The following is a 12,000-nucleotide window of genomic DNA, read 5'->3' as shown; positions in this document are numbered from 1 at the left end:
TATTTTATGAATATAAAATCCATGTCACTACAGTACCAGATAACAGCAACCATGGTAAATACTTGCATCAGTGCTGCCATTTGGGTGTGATATACAGTCATTTTGCTCATGATACAAACTGGACAAATCTGCCAAATACACCTTCAGCTCTCTCCAGAGTAACTTTGTGCTGGGCATTTCCTGAGAGTGCAGCACAGGGTATCCTTGGATGCTCCCATGTATGAGTGTCTCATGGCACCCCCAGCACACAGCAGATGAGTGCTTCTGGCCCGGGACAGCATTTCCAATGGCCACAGCTCATCCTATTGGGATCTTGGCTGAGAGTCTGACCTCAGTGCTTTGTCCCAGGGATGGAAGTTACAATGCTCTCAGTGGCATTCCTGCCTTAAATCAGTGCTTTATGGAGCAGTGTAATGTTGAAGGTACCACAGCTTCATATCACCATGCGTCCCAGACAAGAGCAAGCACTCAGTCACAGCAGGATCTTGCCTGTCCTTTGGGGTTTGCATTGTAACTGGGTCATCAAACACCCACAGCAGCTTCATCTCTTGACCATTATCCTGTGACTGCTGCTTTGTTCAGTGAAAGCAGTCTCCATCACACATAAAAGAAGGGTTCGGTCTCTGGGATTCTCATTTCTGGGCTCATGTCATTGATGCCAACTCCCTAACATCCAAACTGACTTCCCATCTCTGTAAGCAGCAGCTACACATGTAACCCATCTGGGAGATGTAGGAATATGACCAATTCCTTCAACTGGAAAAAAAACTGTCAGCTTTCATATGCTTGCGTTTAAACTTGCTGTTCTCAGACTTGAATTTGTATCTTATGAGTAGAAGCTACTGGCAATCACCATGCTACTTAACAGCAGATTTCTAACCACTTTCAGAAGGATGATTATAACATTGCCACGTTGCTGTTGTGGAATTATAGGCAAAGCAAGATAGAATCATTGAATCATTAAGCTTGGAAGAGACCACTAAGATCAGCAAGTCTAGCCCCAACACATTACCTCTTGTCCTCATGCTGGTAAGACCTGCTTCATGTGCAAACCAAGACAATGGAAGAATGTGTCAGTGAGCTTGACTGAGCACCAAATAGGGCTGTGAAATATCCATCCTCAGTTGTATTCAAGCTCAGGTGGACCAGTTGTTAGCAACCTGCTCTAGCTTGGAAGTTTGCCCTGCTTTTGGCCCGCAGTGTAACCAGGTGTGCTGTAATTAGTATCGTGCTATGACTTTTTTCAGACAGGAGTGAGACTCTTTTGCAGAATCCTGCTTTGATCTTCAATATGTCATGCAAGGTAAATATATATTTTGCATTAGAGAGGGAAAATTAATCTTTTTTTATTATGTTTTATTTTGCCTGAAACTTAACAGAGAGGAGTTGAGAATAAATTAACAATTACAGCCAGCTCAGTGTCAATCTATTGCCTGACAGTCAGTGCAAAGCTGGTGTAATAGGTGAAGTTGGTAGGAAAGCAGTGTGACCGCTGAGCAGAGCAAAAGAGCATTTATTGAAGAGTCTGCACGCAGACAGAGCAAACATAGACCACATCCCGCATCTGTGAAATCCAATTGCATGGCATTTTATAGACACCCAGCTAACATAATTGAGTAATTCTGTTTATACAGAAATCATTCCTGCATCCAGTTTGCTCAGTCAGGAATCTAATGTCACTGGTAACCATGGCACCGTGGTCTTTCGTTTATCCAACTACTCACACTTTATTCAGTGCTGGCCTGTAAAAATAAGAATAATTATTAAAAACAACAACAGCACAAAATCAGATTCTTATCTTTCTGGTGGTTCAGAAGCACATGTAGCAGTCTGGGTTTTTTGTTTCTGCACCCAAAAATGTCTGTACTATACAGCTGATGGCTCACAGACGGTTCAGGTGCTGTCCCATACCAACATACCCACTGCTCATCTACTCATTTCTCGTGCTGTGGGTTCCCTGGGGGCACTAAATAGTGCCAAAAGCTACGCAAGCTCCCTGGTCTGGTGGGTGATAGCCCTGCCCATGGCAGGGGGCTGGAACTAGATCATATTTAAGATCCTTTCTAACCTAAGTCATTCTATGATTCTGTGGTACTTCTTGAAGCATGTCCTAATTGCTCCATTAGCAAGCTATATGCATATATGCTCTGCCCTTCACACACATTGCGGATGGCTTGTCTGGGTTCTGCAGACCGAGGTGGATTTCTCTGCTCTGAATCCCCTGTTCTCCCTTTCCCCCTGCAGGTGACGTTCAAAACATCTTCCCTGGAGGTGAAAAAACAGCTCTTGAACTGGGGAGAGAGTGGCAAACTCCTTTGTTTCTTGGTTCTTCATGGTACCCTTATCGCCAAACTGTCACAGGAAAAAAAGAGAGGTGATGGTAGATATGTTTTAAACAAAATTCTTGGCTGTTGGAGGATTTTTTAAATTATTATTAATTTTTAGAGAAAAAAAAAAGGCTTTGAGAGACCCAGCTGTCATTGTGTGTAAGAGAAGACATCTCCACCCAGATCCAACCAAACCTTTGACTGCTCAACAGCGATAGCATTTCATCGCTACTTCCTCTGCAGATTATGCAGACCTCCTGGCTCTGCTCGGCCTCAGTTGACAACCTGGGCACCGTGTGGGTCTTCTCAGAACCATTCTGGCACGATGCCAGATGCCCCTCTTTCTTTTTGGGGGGACACTGCAGCCTCAGTGGGCAGCACCGTGATGTCCACACACCTGCATAAACTGAGAGACGCTGAGATGTAAACAAAGCAGCTTCTTTCTTGGAACCTGTGCATCTGCTGTTGGATGACAGAAATCAGGTCTTCCCTGAGTATTTCCCTAAATCAAATGTTTTGTCTCAGTTAAACAACTGTATTGGTGGACAATGTTATACTGAAAAAATGGGGCTTTTACTCATCTGTTGGTAAAAATAGTATCACCTCGGGCTTTGCCTAAACTCAAACCAGATACATATAGAGACATTAGAATGCTGTAGAAGACAGATTTGTTTTTTAATGGGACAAGTTTTTGGGAGCTGTTAACTAGGTTATCCTGCCTACTGAAGCACGTTTCCGATGGAATTACACACATCATTCCCATATAAATACCCACTGTCTTTATGGTGATTACTGCCTTTCAGAGAACAAGAAGTGTATTAATACTGATCAAGCTGCTTTACGGAAATAGAACATTTTCACAGGATTGGAAGCTGCTTTGCCAGTGATGCTGTGCTGGGTCCTGGGAACTAATTCAAGCTACTTAGCATTAATGAATGAGAATTATTAAAACAGAAGCAATTTTTTAAAGAGGATGGTTCTGCCAATCTGCTGACATTGAACTACAACAAGATACCCATTAGCTATTTTACTGTTACCTATATGACGTTGTCACCTGTTCTTTTCTTTTTTTCTCTCTCTCCAACATTTTACCCTCCTTTAAGCCCTTGAGTCATGGAATTCCACAGTGATTGATGGCAGTTAGGGCTCATAATTCAGCAGGTCTACTGTGTGAGATTACTTTATAGGAGGCAAAGGAAAACTGTGCTTGTTCCTAGATGGTACGAAGAATGCAAAAAGGTTTGTGTAACATTTTCCAGTGACAGTAATAAATAATGTCCATATCTCTGTCTATATATAATACCTTCTTGTCTTTCACTATAAAACCTGGTTGTGGAAGGCATTTACTCATGGACTTTACCTGAATGGTAGCTTCATTTTTTTTTTAAGGCTTACAATAAGAAATTACCTCTAAAATATGTATTGCTATTATATTAAAAATTGTGATGTGTTTTCCCCACTGCACATGGTCATGAGAGACCAACCAGAGGGAGATTTTCCAGAAGAGCCCTTAAACAAATAACATAAACATCCAGGCTGTATTTCTTCTCTGCCCTGCATTTTAAAGGCATCTGTGAAGCACTGAGGAAAGAAAGAACAACATCATTTCAGGACTAGCAAATAATACTAACACTTATATGGACTGAAAACAGTCCCAGAGAAGGCGAAGGACCTGGAACTAATCAGAAGTGAAGTCTGAGCATATAGACTGAGTCAGTTGGACGTGACAGCAAAGGGGCCATCGCTGTGCCCATGAAGCCTAAGGCATGGATGAACGCTTGCAGGGAGCAGGAGGAGAGGGAAGCTCATGCTGCTCCACGAGTGAGGTGGATCGATACAGTGATGTTTACAATATCAGCAGGTGCTTCTCTAGAAGAAGTTGGAAGGCTTAGATAAGTTTAAAACGCTATCGTTAATTCCAGTTTGCCTCTGGTAAATTAAGCCACTATCCCAAATGGCAGGTAGCTTCTGGACATTTTTTTCCCTAAAATTGTCATAAGTAAAAGGAAGTGTCTTTATTATGAGCCTTTGCAATTTGCTGGAGACAAGCACCCAACACATTACTGAAACTTCTTTCATCACGGCCTTTATCCTGCCTCAAAGAGCTTTCATTGTACAACAGCTGTTGCCCATTTCTATGGCCGCTGTCACCATCTTGAGATTTCTATCAGATAGTTCCAAGTAAGAAAAGTGAAACTTTGCCCCAAACCACGTAATTTGTTCTGTTGACCTCATGTCATTCAGTGGCTTGACAGCCAGCATGAGGTGAAAGCAAACATATTTTCAGTTGACAGCCTGGTTTGGCAGTAAAAGCCAATCTCCAAACTCTTGTGGTTCCCAGGACCATGAGCAGCTTCACAAAACAAAAGCTGCCAGGTTCCAGGGTGGGCTGTATTTGAGGTACATGGGCAGCCTGAACTCCATCTCTTGTAGTGCCAATGAGGGTCAGTCTTAGCAGCAACTCCTGTGCTTTTGTTGTGCCCTCTGCCATGCAGCTCTCTTCTCTGGAAGCATACCAGTACGGACTTGCGTGTTTCCATTTTGATCTTTGTCCATTTCTGGTCTTTATTACTCAAAAGAAATCCTGTCAACTTTTCCTTGAATTCCTTTGCTGGAAGGAAAAGGTGGAAATAAGTGAAGAACAGAGAGGGATTTCTCCCTCCCTTTGCTCTGTTAGGTGTTGTCTGTGATTGCTGCATACCACCTCTTGCTATTCTTTAGCAACGTGTAGAATAAAATCTCCTCTGCTTAAATGCCAAGGTATCTGCAGGATGGCAGAGCACAGAAATAGCAACAGAAAGTCCTTTTATATTTCTGTACATATACACAAGCACAGAGGCATGAATCTTTGTGAGAATCTGATTTTCACGAGATAAACTGTCTGAGAACAGAACTAAAATCATGTTACCACAGCTTAATTATATTTAAAATAATCAATTCATTATCAACTGTATTTAATGAGTGGAATGGGCTCCTGCCACCTGAAATTATTTTCAGGGAAGATCAGGCAGTTTTAGGCACTTTTTTTGCTGCTAATATGCAGTTTGAGCATGGTTTTTAACCATGTATTAGGGGCCCTGTGTTGACCTGCAGCCCAACCCGAGCAAAGCACTGAGATCTGCCCAGTTTGGGGCATCACTGGCTGCATGGAATCTGCCGTGGTCTGCCAGTGAACATCCCTGGTTTCTAATGAGCTCCCATGGTTGCGATGGTGGGGTTCTGTGCTCTGCTGGCCATGTGGGTCTACTTTCTCATTACACTGCTTTGATTTTACTCAGTGCTGAGGTTGGTAAGAGCGGTCTGGATGTTAGGTTTGTGCTGTATGCTGTCACAGACAGAGGGTAGGGACAGCTTGATGTGCCAGATTTGTGTCTGTTCCTCCTGCTCATTAATTAGTAAATCTGCCCTGCTGAAAATCGAATTAAATGAGACAAAACATTTTACTAAAACTGGCATCGAACTTGAAAACCAACCAAACACATTAATGCTTTCCAATGACTCCACTGACCTGTGAAACCCGCAGTCATGGTTAGAGAAAGTTATGGATGCTGGAAAATGAAAATGGAATCAGGAGGCTAATGAGAGGCAAGCAGGAAAGAATGCAGATGAAGAAGTTGGGGGGAAAAAAAAAAAAGAAGAAGAAGAAGAAGGAAAGAAAGCACAAAAGCCTGCGTTCTGTTTTGCATTTAACATCCAGGGAAGAGTTCGGCAGGGTCTCCTTCCAGTGAACAGCGTCCAGAGAAGAACCAGCCCTAGCACCACTAGAGGGAACCGCCGCATTTAACATCCACCACCGCCAGTTTGAAACAAGCGTTACGTACCAGGGGGTCAGGGAGGCGTTTTCAGAAGAGACTGGAGGCACTCAAGGTGGATTTTTAAAAGTGGATTAGTACTTAAAGATGAAAAGCAGCGATGTCTCAAAGGGATGAAGGATCCCTATAATACCCCAGGTGGCTGCTTTGTATTTTTGTTCTCAAAGTATCGATCAATCTGCCATGTTTCTTGTTTTCTCGGGGTTTACACAATTAAGATGTTTGGAAGTCAGCCTGCATCTAGTTACAGCTGCTCTGAGAACAGTGAGGAAAATGTAGGGATGCTTTAAAAGTGTTCAGCATCGGCCTGTTTTATTTTTTTAAAAGCTGAAGTCATCTTCTGGAGGAGCATAGCTGGGGCAACACTAATTGCAGAATCATCCTTTCTCCTTCATCCCCTGTTGCAGAAGCAGCAGTTGTGCCAAGTCAGTGCTGGCATTTATGCAAAATAAAAATAGACTGAATGCTAATGCATGGTCGCAGGGTATACGTTACTATAGCCTATAATTTGGGGGAAAAAAAATTAAGGGTTGATGGAGTGCATGAGGCAGCAACAAGTAGGATTCAGTCATATCTTGCTTGAATGAGAATACATTAGTCAAAGAGGAGAAGGATAATTCTCTAGTTGGGAAAGATGAGGGTGTAGCTGAAACCAGGTGAGGAAAGCACGAGTGTGCAGGGTGGGGGGAAGGCCCTAGTGCCAAGCCAAAAGGGCTCAGTGGGCGTTGTTGGTTGGTCTACAGCTCCTAAAGGCCAAAGCTATTAGCAAAGCAGAGCGAAAGCCTGAACAGAAAGGTTAGCTGAAACATGGTGGGAGTTGCCAAAGTGGGAAATTAAGTGTTCTGTGAAGGAGTTCAGGGGATAATTGGATGCTGTTGAGTTAACAAAGGGACTGGCAAATTAATGTCTATGTAAATATACAGCTTGGTGAAATAACAGTTTATATGAAGTAATGCTCAAAATGTTTATTCCTGGGAAATAAAAATTTGCAAGATAAATTTGTATAACTGGCATCACACTAAGGATGATGGGGCTTCTGACCATGGCTGGGATGTCCTTACAATAGTAAATAAGATAAAAATTATTGCCTTGATGGCATATATGGAAGATTTCCAGTGGACTTAATGGGTAGGAATCTTATTGTGTACTTTTACAGAAAAGGACTGTATGTGTGTGGTTAATGGGATGACCTATTTGAGGAAAGTGTTGAGTCCTGAATCAGGTGCTGCCTCTGCAGAAAAATTCTGCTCTTCTACTTGATGGCTTAACAACCCCCCACAGGCAAAAAATGGCTGTCGGATGTCTTTTGTTTGGAGGTTTGGGCTATCTAAACCTAGACTGTAGTTCTCAGAACAAGCTGCTACAGAGTTTTTAGGGAAAAAAAATCAACAATTTAGGTCAGCATTTAAACAGATTAGACTGCAATAGAAATCGATTAAAAAGTAAAAATATAGTGGATTAAGTATTCAGTCTCCCAACCTTGGGGAGCATTGGGAAGAAGATACCAGCACATGGTGGGGTTTAGCTCATAGTGCGTTACGTTGAGGATCTGTTCATGCTACGAGTGCATAACTATCTGATACATACAGATCTTAGGTTGTGCGCACCACAGCTAGGGTGGATCTTTTAATGCATCAGTTGTTTTTAAACATACGAGAAACATACGTTGCGTTTTTCTATTGGTTATTCTATGGGTTATTCAATTGGGCTATTTCTTGCCTGCTACTATGAAGCTGTTTATCTGCACCCGTTATCATTTGTGCATCAGCTGTTTGCAATGCTTGGTAATATATTTTCTAATATGTGAACATTTCTGCTTGTTTTTGAGAATATTTTTGCTATTTTAATTTTCCTGAACTAAAGACAGTTCTAGTTTTGGCAAGACTCGAGATAATGGAATGCAGCCTGCACAGGCTGCTTTTTCTTAGCCAAGTGGAAATCTCCATTTGTAAGTACCTTTAGAAGTAAAGTCAACGAGCTGCAACAAATAGGTTGCATCGTCTTTAATATCAAGCTATAACCTGCAGGTTTAATCATCCCTTCTATTGAATGGCAAAACCCTTAAGATTATGGTTTCCTTGGAAGCTGTTCTTCAAAGTCCTAGGAGCTATCTTTGATTCCTGAAGCAATAAATGAAAACATATTATTGATTCTAAAATTTTTGCCAGCACCAGTCAAATTTTGTCACCCAAATGTGTATTCTGGTCCAATTCTGTGCTAATATTTGATATTTTTATCCCAGGAAAACAAAGCACAGTGTTCTCTGCCTAGTTCTTTCTCTGCCCTTAGTCTGAAGTTCCTGATCATAGAATCATAGAATCACCAAGGTTGGAAAAGACCCATGGGATCACCCAGTCCAACCATCCACCCATCACCAATAGTTCCCATTAAACCATGTCCCGCAACGCAATGTCCAAACTTTCCTTGAACACCTCCAGGGTCGGTGACTCCACCACCTCCTTGGGCAGCCCATTCCAGTGCCTGACCACCCTTTCAGAGAAGCAGTATTTCCTAATGTCCTGCCTGAACCTTCCCTGGTGCAGCTTGAAGCCATTCCCTCTAGTACTATCACTGTCACCCGAGAGAAGAGACCGACCCCCAGCTCACTACAACCTCCCTTCAGGTAGTTATAGAGAGCAATAATGTCTCCCCTGAGCCTTCTCTTCTCCAAACCCTCTGTCTGTAGTGCCTTGTATTGCATACAAGTTTATTGCTCGCTGTAGTACATGCCTCTGTTTTGGTTTTCCCCCATCTCCAGAGGTATGTTGCTTGGCAGTTCATCTGCAGAGAGCCTGGTAGTGGCTGATTGCTTCTGGCTGCGATTCTTGTCTTTTGGTGCTCTCCTTGTTTTGGTTACAGAGCTCATGCCCATGATGTGCAGTTCAGGCCTATGTCAAGCTCTTTGAGCTGCTTGGAAGTGAGCTGAATGTCTGAACGGGAGGGCGATGAGAGGCTTGAGTACATCTGGTCCTGAAAGCAGAGCTGCTGGTGTTCCCCTTACAGAAACACCAAGTTGTAAAGGCAGAGGCTAACTGGAAAAAAATAAAAATAAAAAAAGCCCAACATTTTTCTTAGGATCTGAGGCATCTATGGGTATTTTTGTGTGACAGAGTATTGCATTGTGTCAGCATAACAAGTGCAATGCGGTGCTGTATTTATTGTTGTATGGTTTGTCACGTTCCCAGATCCCTGAGTGCCTGAGCTTTCTCTGGGTGAAAAATTGTGAAAAACACATTTTGCAGACCAACTTTCTGTCACTGAGAAAACCCATGAATAATTCTGAGTGAGAAGCAGACTTGAGGACTTTGCAATCTGCTCATAAACAGAAGAAGTTTCTCTGAATAAATAATTGGTTGGGAATCAGTCAGCCCACTCAACTCGTTACCAAATCCTTCTCAAAAGATAAGTTTGGCCTTATGGGAAACCTCACACAGATACATGTTTTTAGAACAAACCCCAGATAGAATATTAAAAACTAAAGTCAATAAAAACAAACTATTATTATGCATTGAGCAATGAACAAGAGAAAGAACAAACTGCAGTCATTTAATGACAGGCCATTAAAATGTGCTGTTGTGCTGTCAAAACTGGGATGTCAACGGGAAGGCTGAAATACAAGTATACCTCTGGTGGCACTGGTGTTTCATTGCCCTGTTTCAGAGGTAGAATTGCAGTAGTAGTAAAGTGCCACTGGCAGCAGTACCTGGCATTGCTGTGTTGGCTGCCGTCCTGCTGCTGCGTCCTGGATCCAGCATGCCTGGAAAAGAAAAAGGCTGCCTGCATACAGTGGTACTGCAGAAACTCCTGGTGACAGAGCAGTCACAGCTTTCCTCCAGCTACACAAAGAGCCATTGCCTGGGGCTGCTTTGACAGAAAGGAGAGAAGCAGAAAGGTGGCAAGGTGTTGTTTTTGACTTGCATCAGGAGTTCCTCCAGCTCTGTTTGTGTCAGAGAAACTAGATCTCAGCCTAGAGAAAGGCCTATGTGTGTTTGGCTCCTGATGGAAAGTGGTTGGCTCTTTGCTGCTGCTTAGAGCCCTTGTAAATAGCTTCAAATGAGAATGTGCTCAAATGGAGAAGTATGAATTATGACCACAGAGGGAGGGGGCCAAACCCTGGTCTAGCACTGCAAGGCATCTTGTGAGCAAAACTGAACAGAGATCCTTTAAAATACAATACAGTGAAGGAGCAGCGGTATGTATGTTGAACTTGTCACTGAGTCCTGAGCATGAGTAAGGTAGCAGTGATTTTCTGAGGATGCTTGCAAAAGGATTTATTGGCTTTTCAATGCTTGAAGTTGCAGCTGTTGTGTTTTGGTTTAATGTCAAACCATTGGTTTAATGTCAAACCAATGGTTTAATGTCAGACCATTAATGCTGGTTTGAACTGTGCTACAGAGACTGTCAGGAACCGTCCTGGTTTCTCCGTTCCACCCCTGCAAACACAAATGGAAGGAGCAGCTTCTGGCATTGCTCAGGCCCTGATATTTAACCAGTCACAGGTGGGTGTGTAGTGGCTAGGAAGAGCACAGCCCATCCATAGTCTGTGTGAGAGGTATGTTCTGCTAACAGCAGGTGCACAGCAAGAGAGAACAGAGCCTGAATTCCCTCCTAGAGAAACCCTTCCCTCTCTACAGAAGATCTCCAAGGGCACCAGTCTCCCAAGCCTAGGTTGGTGGCTGTCCAGCACAGTCTAAGACGTTGTGTTCTTGTTGCTGTCAATGCTACAAAAGCCAGAAACATCACAGCTTTGTTTCCAGCTGCCAGACTGCGTTTGAGGAGCTGACAGTTAAAGAAGTCACCTTTTCTCTCCAAGGCACAGTCAGAAGAATACCTGTGTTGTCTGTGCTGCTTTTCAGAGAAAACCATGTGCTACAAAAGGCCTGCTCTCAGTGGTGAAAACTGGGGTAAGATCTCTGCCTTCTGTGAAATGTCACAAGCTGACACCAGTTTGGGCTGTGGCACAATGTCACTGTCACTGGAGAGCACCTCTGTCCTGAGAGACTGCCCCACTCATAAGTTTGGGCACTTGCTATTTGCCTTGCCATTGCATGAGCTGAGGAAAAACAGGGAAGGTAGCATTAAGGTCCCAGTATAAGCTTTATGGCTGCTTTATTTTAGATAGTATTGAAGCAGTTTGGGTAGACATAGGTAAGCATGCTGGACTTCCATGCACCTGGGGAGATGCAGTGCTTTGGCAAAGCTGTGCAGCCACAGTTTTTTGCAGTTTTAATCTTATCCCTGACTTTGTCAATGCATTCTTGGTGAGAAAACAAAGCAACACATTCAGCACAACCTATAGTAGCTTTGTGCACACAGATGAAAATGCTGATCGTCTTGTTTCCCTTTCTGAAATGTGCACATGAAAAAGCATTTGAATCCTTGTGGAATTCATTCCTTTGGAAGCCATGCAGTAGGACTGTTTATTTATTTCTAGAGATCAAAATTGATCATATTCCATAGTGGTTTACGCCTCATGACTGCCTCCACCCGGAAGGACAGAAGGGTAGTTGTCATAGATGACTCCCTCCTGCGAGGAATGGAAGGCCCTATATGTCGGCCTGACCCTACCCGTAGGGAGGTGTGCTGCCTCCCTGGGGCACGGGTCAGGGACATTTCAAGTAAACTTCCTGGACTGATTCACCCTTCTGACTATTACCCCTTATTGATACTTCAGGCTGGCAGAGATGAAATTGCTGAGAAAAGCCTGAGGTCTATCAAGAAAGACTTCAGGGGACTGGGGCGGGTATTTGATGGAGCTGGCATGCAGGTGGTTTTCTCTTCTATACCTTCAGTGGCAGGAAAGGGTACTGAGAGGATCCAAAAAAACCCACCTCTTAAATAAATGGCTCAGAGGTTGGTGC

At 43.2% G+C, this 12,000-nt stretch overlaps 1 long non-coding RNA gene across 4 annotated transcripts in view; it reads left to right on the top strand.

Annotated features, from left to right (window-relative positions):
- LOC112532111 overlaps positions 1-12,000 on the top strand; it is a 191,000-nt gene that overhangs the window by 107,456 nt on the left and 71,544 nt on the right. For all 4 annotated transcript variants that reach the window (XR_005858957.2, XR_005858956.1, XR_005858958.2 and 1 more), the window contains one exon: positions 2,245-2,374. This is a non-coding gene — a long non-coding RNA (uncharacterized LOC112532111). The remainder of the gene's footprint in view (positions 1-2,244; positions 2,375-12,000) is intronic.

The sequence above is a fragment of the Gallus gallus genome, chromosome 3, assembly GCF_016699485.2.
Source record: "Gallus gallus isolate bGalGal1 chromosome 3, bGalGal1.mat.broiler.GRCg7b, whole genome shotgun sequence".
Lineage (NCBI taxonomy): Eukaryota > Metazoa > Chordata > Aves > Galliformes > Phasianidae > Gallus > Gallus gallus.
Note: the sequence above shows the minus strand (reverse complement) of the source record. Positions and strands in the feature narration are given on the sequence as shown.